Source organism: Triturus cristatus, chromosome 6, assembly GCF_964204655.1.
Source record: "Triturus cristatus chromosome 6, aTriCri1.1, whole genome shotgun sequence".
In the NCBI taxonomy this organism is placed as follows: domain Eukaryota; kingdom Metazoa; phylum Chordata; class Amphibia; order Caudata; family Salamandridae; genus Triturus; species Triturus cristatus.
Window position 1 is genome coordinate 1,938,850,408 of NC_140589.1, and position 14,547 is coordinate 1,938,864,954.

Below are 14,547 nucleotides of genomic sequence, written 5' to 3' on the forward strand. Positions count from 1 at the left end.
CATTGGGATGGCGTACCGTGAGGGGCTCTGGTGCCTCCCGTTGCTGCTCTCGTTCTGCACAAGGCTTTCCTGCGCCCGCCTCTACTATGACCACAAAGCGCGGAGCCCATTACCCCCTCATGGGTCCTCCCCGTCCCAGTCCTTACTACGTGAGGCAGTCTTGCCTCCACGCAGCCAATCAAAACGCCAGAAATCCAAAAGTTTAAAGATTACATAAGCCCCTCCCACCCACCGCCATGCCTGTTTTTTTCTGCTCCGACGGCGGTCGGAACGCTGGTGCTCCCAGTTCCTGTCTCTGTTCCAGTTTTCTTCTGGAGTGTTTGGCGGTGCCATGAGTGTTTCTTTTGCATTTTTTATGCTTCTATTTCTTTGTAATGTCAATTTCTCCCGGCGCGGCCGCTCCGGTCCTCCGGTCGGCCACGCTCCTGTTCTGGGGTCAGGACGCTCCCCGCGCATGTGCTGGGCTGGGGCGGGGCGCTCTCCTGGTTTCCTGGCCCTGGGTCGTTCCGGCGCTGGTGCTTTAGTGAAGCATCTGGCCCCGGCAGCCATGTTATTTCAATGTGTGGCTGTCGATCGAGACTACAGGGCTGCCTTTTTTAGGCCTCACCTGAGTCAGTGCATGCGCTGCACTGCGACACATTTAGTAAGTGGGTTTTGAAAGTACTACCACACGCTTTTGCTGGCCTCAAGCTTGCGGTTATGCGCACGTGCAAGCGCACAGCCGCCATCTGCCTTTCTGTTATGGCTCATTAAGACTTACAGCGCGTGAATCATGCTCCTCCACCCCTTGCTCTCTGCTCTCTGCCCCTCCTTTCTCCCTCTCCCTCCTAATCACCTTTATGGCAGCGCGTGAATCATGCTCCTCCACCCCCTTGCTCTCTGCTATCACTACCTCCCTCCCTTCTCCCCCTCCCTCCTCGTCAGCTTCATGGCAGGCTTTACTGTAAAAAAATGAATGAAACCATGTGCTGTTTCCCCCAAGACAGCCTCGGCCACAAGTTAGACTATTTAATAAATTGCATCTCCTTTTCGCATTTCCCTCCTTTGCTTTTAAGTACTACAAACATCCTTTCATGTTTTTAAAACTTCACCCATATGTGAAACTTTATTGACGCCACATTTGACTATCCTAACGCTGTTACTAATATTTAGGAGGACCAAAGCACAAACATTTCGGTACCCTTATAATTGCAGTGCCATGACGTCCTTGTTTCCTTATTATACATGGTTTTGTGCTTAAACAAACATTCTCGTTTTGTTATTATTAAATAAATAGAGCGTGCTCATTTTGAATTTAGAAATTATGTGCTATTTCCCCAAAGCTAGCCTCGTCCCCAAGTAATACAATTAGTTGAATTGCACCTCCTTTTCGCATTTCACTCTGTCCCTGTTATTATTTGCTTAAGCATTTACTTAAGGTCCTGACAACTTTGATTTCGTTTTTATACAACTTATTTATTTGCAGCTCTTTTTAAAAATGTTCACAGTCACTATTTGGCCCCTCCCGAGTCTGGGTGCACACTTGGTGGTCCCCTCTCTGACTCAGACAATCGGCAGGCATCCCAATGTGCTCCCAACCTCCAATCCTACCATCACTACTGTTAGGGAAGGCAACATTGTCTGCAAAGCATGCATCCAGTGCAGCTCGTTTGCACTTACATTACAATGCTAAACTAACAAGTGTTAGCAGGAAACAGACTAGAGGCGCCACTGGGGCACAAGCCAGACAGAGCCATCCTCCTTGATTAATGTTTCGAAATGTACACGTGTTAGCAGGAAACAGACCAGAGGCGCCACTGGGGCACAAGCCAGACAGAGCCATCCTCCTTGATTGATGTTTCCCTTCAGCGGAGATTGAGTTTACGATTAACTCCAAACATTTCAATCCCCCATAAACCTGGTCTTTTTTTTTAATGGTTAATCTTTTCAACAGAATTGTTAGTGGGACAAAATCTTATCCACAATATTGGTTAAGGCTTGAAAAACTAACTATTAAATAAATTGATGTATTACAAAACACAATAAACTGGTAGAAAGTATTTGTTTTTACAATGGGCACGGTAATTATTTATGTTGGACTTTTGGATTTACTGTGACACTTTTTACATTATGCTTTAGCTGGTGCGCTCTCTTTAGCTTTTTTGTCTGTTTACAAATAGTGCTTTGGTGGGTTTATTTCACCTTCTATCCCTATTTGTCTTATATTAGGAATCACAGCCTAATTAACTGTATTTTTGTCTCACTCTGTTTTTTTTTTGTATTCGCACACAGCAATGTTTGATGTTACTTTTTGCACGTCATTTCGTCACTCTATTTAAACTCCACACCCTCCACTCTCTTATTGTCTCTCTCCTTCTCTCTCTCTCTCTCTCCTCTCTAATTCTCTTTCTACTTAATTAACTCTCCTCTTTCTCTCTTTTTTTAGCTTTTTATTCTCTCTCATCCCTTTATATGTTTCTCTTTCAAACCCCTTCATTCACTCTCTCTCCCCTTCTTTCTCTCTCTGTATCCCACACCACCCTTTATTGTCTGTACACCCTTTCTCTGTCTTTCTCTCTCTTCACCCTCTTTAATTTTTTCTCTATCCTCTCTCGCTCCACCCTTTATTGTCTGTACACCCTTTCTCTCTCTTTCTCTCTCTCCACCCTCTCTAATTCTCTTTCTCTCGTCTCTCGCTCCACCGTTTATTCTCTGTACACCTTTTCTCTCTCTTTCTCTCTCTCCACCCTGTCTAATTGGGCATTATATCTTCACTCTCTTTCTTACTCGGCATCACCACAGCATCAATCAGCATCACCACAGCATCAATCAGCGCAACCACAGCATCAATCAGAGCCAGCACAGCATCACTTAGCGCCACCCCAGCATCACTCAGCATCACTCAGCACCACCTCAGCATCACAACAGCATCACTTAACGCCACCACAGCATCACTCAGCGCCACCACAGCATCACTCAGCGCCACCACAGCATCACTCAGCGCCACCACAGCATCACTCAGCGCCACCACAGCACCACTCAGCGCCACCACAGCATCACTCAGCGCCACCACAGCATCACTCAGCAAAACCACAGCATGACTTAGCGCCACCCCAGCATCACTCAGCGCCACCCCAGCATCACTCAGTGCCACCACAGCAGCACCCAGAGCCAGCACAGCATCAATCAGAGCCAGCACAGCATCAATCAGAGCCAGCACAGCATCAATCAGAGCCAGCACAGCATCAATCAGAGCCAGCACAGCATCAATCAGAGCCAGCACAGCATCACTTAGCGCCACCACAGCATCACTCTGCGCCACCAGGTTCTTTAAAACTTCCTTTTGGTTTACTGAGTGACCCTTGCCCTTTCTACAATGGGCATCATTCTCACTATGAAGCCTCTGTCTTTAAACACGCGTCCTGTGGTGTGCATTGTCACCACTGCCACCTAGCTTAAGGCACATAAATCCCAGCGCGCCATGTTTTGGGCACACTCTACCAATTAGGACACTGGCCAGAACTCTAGGCGCTGTAAATTGTAATTCTACTTTGGTTAATACATTACACCTGTTAATTGTTGTCCTTCATTTTTTGTTTGATGTAGAGATTACTCTTGGTAGCTTCTATGCCCAATGCGAAGAGAATTAAATCATTTTTGAATGCTTCTAGGCCCAGGCTGAGTGATACGCCCGGCCTCTGGATAAATTACTAAGGATTTGGACCCTTTTTTTTATACGTATATATTTGGGCCTAACTTATTTAATTGGCTTTAATGGGTCCCAGATCCCTTACTGAACCTGTCCATTTTTCTGCAGATTTTTGTTCTTGCTCGCCTCACTGGAGCCTACGCGCCCATCTTCTTCATCGCTCAGGCAAATGAAGGCCTGTTCAGGGTAAAGTAGGGTCTTCGATTCTTGATTCATTCTAAACTTTCCCTTTTGGGAAAACATAGGTCTAAACAATTTCACAACTTGTTTCCCAGGTATCTACCCTTCCTGCACTCCCGTCTCACCACCACTGTCCTGAGGAAGACCCCGGCGTAAGGGACTCACCTACAATTATATAGGCGTTGAAACGTCGACATTTTGAACACATTAGCCAGCTACAACAACAGCGATGTATCGCTATGTTTTTTGTTATTTGCTCATGGCTTTTGAAATTATACATATTATGTGAATAACTTGGCTTATTTTCGGGCAGTCCTGTCATGTATATATTGTATTGTATGAATCACACTTTCACACACTCACTCCCTTATCCTCACCCTAAATCACCACACCCTCACCTCTCCTCTCCCCTCCTGGGGCACAGTTTTTTTAACTTTGTGGTAACAAATGTACAAATTATCCTGTGTCCAGTGTGATTAAATAACACTGTACACTAAGTACCAAACGTCTTTTCTATTCTTTTTTTATAAAAGTACTGTTTCTTTCCATGTATATGAAACTATCCACTGGGTCCACTGTCTCTATGTACTGTTTGATACCCAGGTCCCAGTGACTGACCCTTCTAGGTAACTGTTATATTCGTACAGCTCCTCCAGTAGTGAGCAGAGATACCGTGCTTTTGTTGGATGCTCACAGACCCTGCACTATTGAGTAGAGAGACCTTGCGTTTGTTGGATTGAAACAGCTTGTGCTGTAGCGAATTGAGAGATACATGCTTTTGTTGAATAGTGACAGTCCTTGCACTAGTGAATAAAGAGTCCTTGTATTTGTTTCCTGCTCATAGCGCCTGCACTAGTCAGTAGATAACCAATGTTTTTGTTGGATACTAACAGCCTGTGCTGTAGTGAGCAGAGAGACTGTGCTTTGGATGGGCGCTTACAGCTCTTGCACTATTGAATAGAGGGACCTTGCGTTTATTACCTGTGCACCGCCCTTGCACTAAAGAGTAGCGAGTCTGCGCATTTGTTGGATACTAAGAGCCCGTTCAGTAATGAGCAGAGAGACCGTGCTTTTGTAAGAAGCTCACAGCCCTTGCACTAGTGAGTAGAGAGACATTGCATGTGTTACCTGCGCACAGCATTTGCACCAGTGAATGTGAAAAGTTGGCCTGGCATATGCTGTCTACTATTCTAGTGGGCACCTTGCACCAGTCCAAACAACCCTTATTGATGATAGGTTTAAAGACAACCTTTATTGAAAGCTATCCTAGTGGTAGCTATGGAGAGCAGCCTTCAGGCTAAGTCTTGAAGGAGTGCAAAGCAGCTTGTTTTTCCTGTCTATAATCTCTTGAGTTACCAAATGAAAGGAGAACCACACAAGGTATATATATTAAATATATGTATTTATTACTAAACACTCCCTACTAATCTCTTTATGAGATTAGAGGTCAAAGCACATAAGTTACAATCAATTGAAACACAGTAAATAGCACTATACGCATTTGGCTCCGGGGGAGACCAAACCATATACTAACAAAGTGGTATAAGATCCACGACTTGACTAGACACAGTGCCTAGAGCATGTAGAATTGCTGGGACCCCACGGAACCACCCAAGGTAGTGACACAGGAGACCCACAGCGGGTGCGTACAGTGTGTGAACACGGGCGCGAACGCAATTCAATGCTATGGGAAAGTTGCAGTTTGATTTTTAAAGTTTAAGGACACTTAGAAGGGGACTTTCAGCAAACCCCTTAGACTTAAGGGGTTCTAGGGCCAACACCAGCGGGAGCACCAGAGTACTCGAGTTACCTCGCCCAGGGAAGCCGGGTGCATAGGTGTCAAATTGTGTCGAGAATCGTCGTCGTTTCCAACAGCGATGTGCTGCAAAGTGCTGCTTGCTCGAAGAAGAGAAGTGTCCGAGGAGATCCAAGCCTGGATCAAAGATGAAGAAGACCTGAAAACAGAGGGGACAGAGTCTGGGTCACTTGCCAGTGACCAGGGACACAATAGTTGAATGCCCACCGATGTCTGGTGCCTCTGGTGAAGAAAGGTGAAGCTTGACTCTTCAGCTACGGGCACCAGGAGATGTCTACGATGACCAGGACCAGGAATCAAGCTGTCTCACAAAGTCTGTCGAGTGCTGTGGTGTCGGTGCTAGGACTGGACACAACAAGCCATGGCAACGGCAAGTGCTGTGAAGAACAAAGAAAGGCTTTGGTGCAAACCAGCAAGGTCCGAGGGACTCCCCAAATGAAGGAGAATCAGGGCACACATGGAGCACCCAGGAGCACCAAGGATTTCAAGATTGGCTTTCTTGGGGACCCACAAGTCGACGGACAAGGGATCGCAAAGGTACCTTGAGCACAAATGCAAAGGGCCAGCTCACGGAGCGCTCGGCGAGTGTAGGCTGGTGATCTTCAGGAAAATAGAACTTGTCCCCTGAGTTGCAATCTTGTTCGGAGTCTTCAGAAGCCTCGAAGATGCCAACCGGAGAGATGCGTCTTTTGGTGCCTGCCAAGCAGGGAAGTGACTCCTTCACTTCAAGGGAGATCTTCAGTCATCTGGCATTAAACAGATCATCGAAGTTCCAGGATTCAGTTGCAGAGTTTCGTCCAGGGATATCTAAAGTCCTGTTGCCAGGGGTTCCTTACTTATACCTAAGGAAGGGGTTGGACTAGCTCTAGGGACCCTCCTATGGGAGTAGTTTGGAAAGAGGGGTGGCTACACTCATTTCCTTTGTCCAGTTTCTCACCAGAGCAGGGGCTTAGTGCCCCTGCAACCGGTTTGAACTGGACTATGCACAGGGACACCGAATATGCCCCCATTGCAGACTTTCTGGCACTCTAAGAGTGCCCCCTCCCTGCCCCAATACACTAAAGCCTGTCTGGGAGGTGGTCACACATCCCTGTGACAGGAAACCTATTGTCCAGTCCTCCCCTGACGGAGTTTCGTCCAGCAGCAGGAGGCCAGACTTGTGTCTGTGGCAGCAGCATCCATTTTGTGATGCCAGGGCAATGAAAAGCTGGTACCGGGTATACCAGTGGTGACATGCTTCTCCCTCTAGCAGGGTGGAATCATACCCCCACCACCAGGACTGGCGGGGGGTGTATGATTCCAAGGTGTTTGAGTGTTTGACACCAAACACAACATTTTTCCGTGCAGCCATTCCAAAGTTAGCATTTACCGCGAGTCGATAATGCACTTAAGAGTATATGGTATGGCTGCACCACAAACAACCTTGGAGAAGAGATTCCGAAGGCTGCAGAGGGGCTCTGCTCTTGCATGGGCACCCTCTCACATAAAACCAAGCACCCTGCTTTCAGGATTGATAAGGCCTGCCATAGGGGTGACTGATAAGTTTATATGAGTTGTGATAGGAAGATATAGCACCACCTTACCCAGGCTGCAGTTGCAGACCTGTGGTGTCAATTTGGATAGCTTCCCAGGGGTGGCATAATACAGGCTTCAGCCACTGGTAGGCCTCTGGGGTACCTATGTCCTGGGTAAATAGTGTACCATATACTAGGGACTCACAAGGGTACCCCAGAATCCAATCTGGAGTGTACCTAAGGTACATGGAATCGATTTACAAGGGAAAGCAGATAGGCTGGGGTCCTGGATAGCAGGATCCCAGCGAAACTAGTCAACAACCATCAAAATACCAGGAAAAAAGGGGGGGGAACCATATAGCCAGATTCCACTTTCCTATAGTGAATATAGAGAGTGTGTATTTGTTGGATACCAACGCCCGTGCAGTAGTAAGCAGAAAGGCCGTGCTTTTGCTGGATGTTCACAGCCCTTGCACTAGGGAGTATGTAGTCCTTGTGTTTGTTGGATACTAACAGGCTGTGCAGTAGTGAACAGAGACACCATACTTTTGTTGGAGGCTCACAGTCCTTACACTAGTGAGTATAGAGACCTTGCATTTGTTATATTTGTACAGCTTTTCTAGTTGTGAGCAGAGAAGCCTTGCTTCTTTTATATTCATACAGATCCTCCAGTTGTGAGCAGAGAGACCTTGCTTTGTTGGATTCTCACAGGCCTTGCACTAGTGAGTAGAGAAACCTTGCGTCTGTTATATTCGTACAGCTCCTCCAGTAGTGAACAGAGAGACCTTGCTTTGTTGGATGCTCACCATCCTGCCCTAGTGAGTAGAGATGCAAAAAGAACAATTGATGGACAGAATGCAGAACAATGTCATACATTCACCCCAGTACAGAGATCTGGGCCTAAATCCATCGTTTTTTGCTCACCATGCCATTCCAGTTTGAACCCAGCCATATGCACATCAGTCTTGACCCTGTGCCTCATGGGAACAGTCCAGACCAAACTGCCAGGTCAGGTTTTCCTGGACTGGAAACAAGCATCCTAGGACCGGTTTTGGGGTTTCACCCCTCATCAGCCAGGATAGCTTGATTTCAGTGGCATGGAGAGCACAGGACCCACGTCTGATCATATCTGTCCCACTCGAGGTGACAAATGCATATGGCCAGGTCTAAACTGGGGTGGCATGGTGAGCAAAAGAATGATGGATTTAAGTCAGATCTCTTGACTGGGGGAGAATGTTTTGTTTTGTTCTGCATTCCGTCCATTAATTGTGTGTCTTTTGCTAGTGAGTAGAGAGGCCTTGTATCTGATATTCATACAGCTCCTCCAGTAGTGAACAGAGGTACCATGCTTTGTTGGATTCTCACAGGCCTTGCACTAGTGAGTAGAGAGGCCTTGCATCTGATATTCATACAGCTCCTCCAGTAGTGAACAGAGAGACCATGCTTTGTTGGATTCTCACAGGCCTTGCACTAGTGAGTAGAGAGGCCTTGCATCTGATATTCATACAGCTCCTCCAGTAGTGAACAGAGAGACCATGCTTTGTTGGATTCTCACAGGCCTTGCACTAGTGAGTAGAGAGGCCTTGCATCTGATATTCATACAGCTCCTCCAGTAGTGAACAGAGAGACCATGCTTTGTTGGATTCTCACAGGCCTTGCACTAGTGAGTAGAGAGGCCTTGCATCTGATATTCATACAGGTCCTCCAGTAGTGAACAGAGAGACCATGCTTTGTTGGATTCTCACAGGCCTTGCACTAGTGAGTAGAGAGGCCTTGCATCTGATATTCATACAGCTCCTCCAGTAGTGAACAGAGAGACCATGCTTTGTTGGATTCTCACAGGCCTTGCACTAGTGAGTAGAGAGGCCTTGCATCTGATATTCATACAGCTCCTCCAGTAGTGAACAGAGAGACCATGCTTTTGTTGAATTCTCATAGTGCTTGCACTAGTGAATAAAGAGACCTTGCGTCTGTTATATTCGTACAGCGCCTCCGGTAGTGAGTGGAGAGACCGTGCTTTTATTGGACGCTCACAGCCCTTGCACTAGTGAGTAGAGAGACCATGCTTTCGTTGGATGCTCACATTGCTGGCACTATTGAGGGATGCTCTTCCTGCAGCTTTGAGACGTGAGCACCTTCACATTCAGAGAAGCTTTCCCTCTGAATGTCAGCAGTCAGCCTTTAAGAAGGTTGGGGTTGCAATTCCTTTCTAGGATGTTGTGAATTGTTATTTTAGCTTTAAATGTGGCATAGTGGGCAGTATGCAGATTACACCCAGACTGAGTTTCACATTTGGCGACAGCGCCCCACTCCCCCAATGGAACAACGCTGCGGCTGACAGTGTGATGCTGTGTGTCCTGAGTACCAGAGCTCGACCTATTCTGAGGTGCACACACAATGCGGCTACGCTCTCAACATGCACACGGTCTATGTAAATATTTATTATGTAGTGAGAAACAGGATGGCGAGATATAGAATTACTTATGGGTTGAGCGAGCAGACCTTACCTGCTGATGAATCTCCTCCCACCACTGAGGTATGCCGCATGTTATCACACTCTGCTGCATAATAGAACCCCGTGCACACAGCAAGCCCTCCCTCTGACGAGCAGTCAGTCAGTGTACACATTGCCCTGCCCACAGGTGCGCAGGTCGGCTCTGCCACTGAGCGCCAAGAGGTTGTAGGTGATGGGTGGTAATTCTGTCGCAGCGCTGACTCTGAACCCTTTTAGAATTATATACTGCAGTGACGGCGCTGGCGGCAGTCGTGTACAAATAAATCATATTCCACCTCAACTCCTTCTGCTCCCTAATTTATGAATAAATACAGGAATAGAACATTCTCCCGTGATAATTACTGCCTAAAACGCCAACAGCCTGTCCCAGTGTTTACTCCGCTCCTCGCCCCCTCCTCGCGTGTCCTTAAATTGAATTAGCGTTCGGGCTCATAAATCACCCGCGCCGCTTCCGCGGCTGCAATAAACACTCGCGGGTGCCCAATCAGAAGGGGCCTTGCAAAGGGTGTCCTAGGTAGCGCTGCTTGCTGCACGCCCCTCCTCGAAACGCTGCTGTCACCGTGGGGCTGCTGCAGACACGTGCGTACACACACACAGACACGCACGCTCACAGACACACACAGGACTCTCTGAGGCACATGTCCACTGTCATTGCACACCCCATAGTGGCGTTATAAAATCCATGGCTGTCCCTCTGTGTGTCCAGTTATGTCAGGGCCCCTAATTGCCTACGCGTGACGCAATATCTTATGTCTGTTACACTCCTTCCGCTCCGCGCCTTACCTGAATCACGTCATGACCAGAATTGCTCACCAGACGCTAAGGCGAGAGCGCTGATGGGGTGGTTAGCCGGATGGTGGAGACGGAACGAGAGCAAAACGGGAGTTAATACTACAACTCCCATGATCCCTGCACTTCCGCAACCAAGTCCGATCACGTGGGAAGAACCCGGAAGAGGTAAACCTTTGAAAACGCCGTTCGGCGTTTCACTCGTTGCTGATTATTCTCCCGATGCAGCCGAGATCCCCGACGTCTGCTGTTCGCCCGTGTAGGGTAAGGGTGCACATGCACCACCAGGATCATTGAGAGCCGCTGCTCTCGATATTGTTATTGCAAAGACTTCGTACTCCCGCCTAGACTTTCCTTGTGTGGCGAGAGAAACCCTACCCTGCTGTTCTTTGCTGAGTGTATACCTTGGCCGCTTGGCTACTCCATATTCATGAGTATTATTATTTCGCATTCTCTGTGTACAATTTCCTGGGTGATCTTAGGTGATTAGTGGTACTTGTGTATGCTCGCCCTGAAACATTAACCAACGGTTGACATTGACTTAAATGCCACGGAGTTGAAAGAAGCATTTTAACTCCGGACCATTGTTTATTAACAGGGGGCCATGAGGCGGCAGTCTGCTCATCCCCTGTGAAGCGAAGCAAGTCAACCCAAGTGAATCCTCTATATCATTCAGAACAGGGTATTGCTTGAGTGGGATCCAGGATGAGTACACCTGGAGAAAACATGGTTTAAGTTTATTTGCAGGTACGCATTCTTCCTCTAGAGTGAGTTGAATAGACATACTAAGGGAAAGGCTAATGTGTTGAGTGTCTTTTACTTTCAGATCTCCCTCCCAGCTGTTCCCATCCTTTCCTTCCCCCGCTTGACCATCCCACTCTCCTGTGCTTTAATAGCAGTCAGGGTTGGGGCTGTCGAGAGGTGGACCCCTTTTTGCATCGTTCCGCTCCCGAGGAATCTTCGAGTCAACAATGTCATAAACTTACGACAAAGTAAAGTGGTTTCCGCCCGCAAAGGTCTTTTCAGCCTCTTTGGGGGTAAGAAGTGCTATGTAAATGGATTATCTAGTATATATATGTGTGTGTGTGTGAGTATAATAAATAAGCCATTTACATACCGCATATATATATATTACCTACTGGCGGTCGCCAGTAGGTAGTTATAGTTAGAACCTATTTTCCATAGGAAATCCGCAACATTCTATTCCCAATAAGTCTGGCGCCGGTTGACGAATCATCGCGAAATTTTCCAAACTGTTGGCCAGCTCCGCTCCTACCCTGAACGTTTTGTGATGATTCGTCAAGCGGGGGCCGAGAAAAAAGGGGGGTCCCAAAACGCGTTTTCCCCATGCAATTTCCCATAGGATCTGTTGTCGCAGCTACAGCCCGAACCGCTGAACGAATGACACCAAATTTGGCAAAGAGGTAGTCCTCAGTTCAGACTCGTGCCCTTTGCATAAATGGTGTGAATCCGTTCAGTAGTTCCTGAGAAAATTAGAGTTAAAAGTACATAAATATCTATGGCCGGGGAGGATCCGCGGACCCTACCCGCACCGTGAGCGCACCCTCCCCGAACCGAGCGCGCACCCTCCCGATCGCGTGCTGAATGCTAATTGGCTGTCGAGTGTCTCTCTACATTCGAAACCAGGAACTATTGGCGGCCATTTTCTGCCTCGGTAGAAGCCAGGCTGAAGAAGCAAGGGGAATAAGTGTGTAAAACATATAAAGGGGGCAGAGTGGAAATACTCTGACCCTCTAGAGGTGCTCCCCCTGGGGTCCCCTTTTAAAAAAAAAAACGGCGGAATGCGCGCATGATGCGTGCATCCTATCGCGTTGGGTGCGCGGATCCACGGAATTCTTTTTTTTTTTAAAAGACAAGAAATCATTGGTTGTATGACTACTTTGTACACTGAAAGGTAGGGTGTATATTTCTGTTTTTTAAAGGTATGATTCTTATTGGTTAACAAAAACAGATTGTAAGGAACATTATATATGATTAGCTGATATGTTGAAAAGTGAAGCACACTTCCTCTCTTGTGTAGGAACATTGTGTGCTGAACTTCTGACCTGTGTGCTTAGTGCAGTGTTCCATGACCTGTTTCTATGGTAACAGGCAGAAGGCAGATTGGGGGAAGGGTTGAAATGTATTTCAGTTGGAAAGGGTTGAAATGTTTAACCAATAGAAATGTGTGTTTGCTTTTGAGTTTATGTGTGGAGGATTGTGATTTGATATTTACATGTATATGTGTGGAAAATGACAGGGAAACTTTTCCATTCTTTGTTTTTGCTGAGAGGTGCACAGTGCAGAGATTCTGTAAAAGAAAATATGGTGAGTGACTGATATACTTCTTAATCTACGAAAGAACTTGAAAGATGAGGTATTTAATTGTGAGGGGATGTATGTAGACTATTTTGATTTTAATCAGACTAATGTATTTCTCCTGCTAAAGTGTAGGGGTTACTTTTTTTCTCTATAATCTTATTGACAGTGTGTGTGCATGTAGAAACCATTCTGTGATAAGCATTTATGTTTTTCATGTGTTTGCAGACAGATAACTGTGCTGTTTTTATATTTTGGTAGAATTAGAAACCAGTCATTGTTTATGAATTTGTGAAATGAGTTATGTTATGTTTCTATACTTAAATGTAGTACTACTTCTAGATGAAGAAATGTGTTTTGGTATAGTGCAAGGGATAGTGTTGTTTGTCTGGAATCATACTGTGAGTCTGTGTGCATTTGGGAACCACTGTGAGAGAAGCATTTGGTAACATTGTTTATTTGCTGACAGATAACTGTTTTAACCTGTCATGTTGTGAAGTTTTAGTAGCATTAGAAGACAGTTACGGCTTATGCTTTGATTAAATGAGTCAGGCTTTGACAGAAAAGTGCAGTCCTGAAATATGTAGATTGTGTGCAGTTCCCTTACCACTTGCACTGTAGTGAATGAGTTTTGGTAAACTCCTAGGGATAGTGGTGCTTGTCTAGAATCACAGTGTGAGTTAATGTGTACTTGGGATCACTGTCAGAGAAGCATTTGGTGACATCATGTATTTGCTGACAGATAACTTTTTTTAAACGTGTCATGTTGTGAAGTTTTAGTAGCATTAGATTCCAGTCTTTGCTTATGCATTGATTAAATGAGTCATGCTTTGACACTGATGTGCTGTACTTAAATATGTAGGGCCCGATTCACAGAACTAACTTAAGACAAAATCCTAAACTTACTACCATTTTGGTATTCACAGAAGGCACTTACTCATTTTGGTATTCACAGAAGGCACTTACTCATTTCGGTATTCACAGAAGTTAGGAGTCCTAACTTTAGGACTCCTAAATGCCTTCTGTGAATACCGAAAGTCTTAAAATTAGGATTTTTCTCAGTTTAGTAGTAGTATAGTTAGGATTCCTAACTTTAGGACTCCTAAATGCCTTCTGAATACCGAAAGTCTTAAAATTAGGATTTTTCTCAATTTAGTAGTAGTAAAGTTAGGACTCCTAACTTTAGGACACCTAAATGCCTTCTGCGAATACCGAAAGCCTTAAAATTAGGATTTTTCTCAGTTTAGTTGTAGTATAGTTAGGACTCCTAACTGTAGGACTCCTAAATGCCTTCTGCGAATGCCAAAAGTCTTAAAATTAGGATTTTTCTCAATTTAGTAGTAGTAAAGTTAGGACTCCTAACTTTAGGACTCCTAAATGCCTTCTGTGACTACCGAAAGCCTTAAAATTAGGGTTTTTCACAGTTTAGTAGTAGTAAAGTTAGGAGTCCTAACTTTAGGACTCCTAAACTGAGAAAAATCCTAATTTTAAGACTTTCGGTGTTCACAGAAGGCATTTAGGAGTCCTAAAGTTAGGACTCCTAACTTCTGTGAATACCGAAGTGAGTAAGTGTCTTCTGTGAATACCAAAATGAGTAAGTGCCTTCTGTGAATACGAAAATGGTAGTAAGTTTAGGATTTTGTCTTAAGTTAGTTCTGGGAATCAGGCCCGTAGATTGTGTGCAGTACAATTAACTCTTCTAGACTAGTGAATGAGTTTTGGTAAA

The 14,547-nt window shown here is 45.7% G+C and overlaps 1 protein-coding gene across 4 annotated transcripts in view; it reads left to right on the plus strand.

Moving 5' to 3' along the window:
* Window positions 1-14,547, plus strand: part of LOC146822541 (NACHT, LRR and PYD domains-containing protein 12-like) — an 867,568-nt gene that overhangs the window by 89,064 nt on the left and 763,957 nt on the right. For 2 of the 4 annotated variants that reach the window (XR_014963329.1, XR_014963328.1), the window contains exons 5-6: window positions 3,797-3,874; window positions 3,964-4,367. The exons of 1 other annotated variant lie outside the window; for it this stretch is intronic. The gene's annotated coding sequence lies outside the window, so the exon portion shown is untranslated. Of the gene's footprint in view, window positions 1-3,796; window positions 3,875-3,963; window positions 4,368-14,547 lie in introns of those variants that run through there. One more of the 4 variants, XR_014963327.1, reaches the window with a different exon arrangement.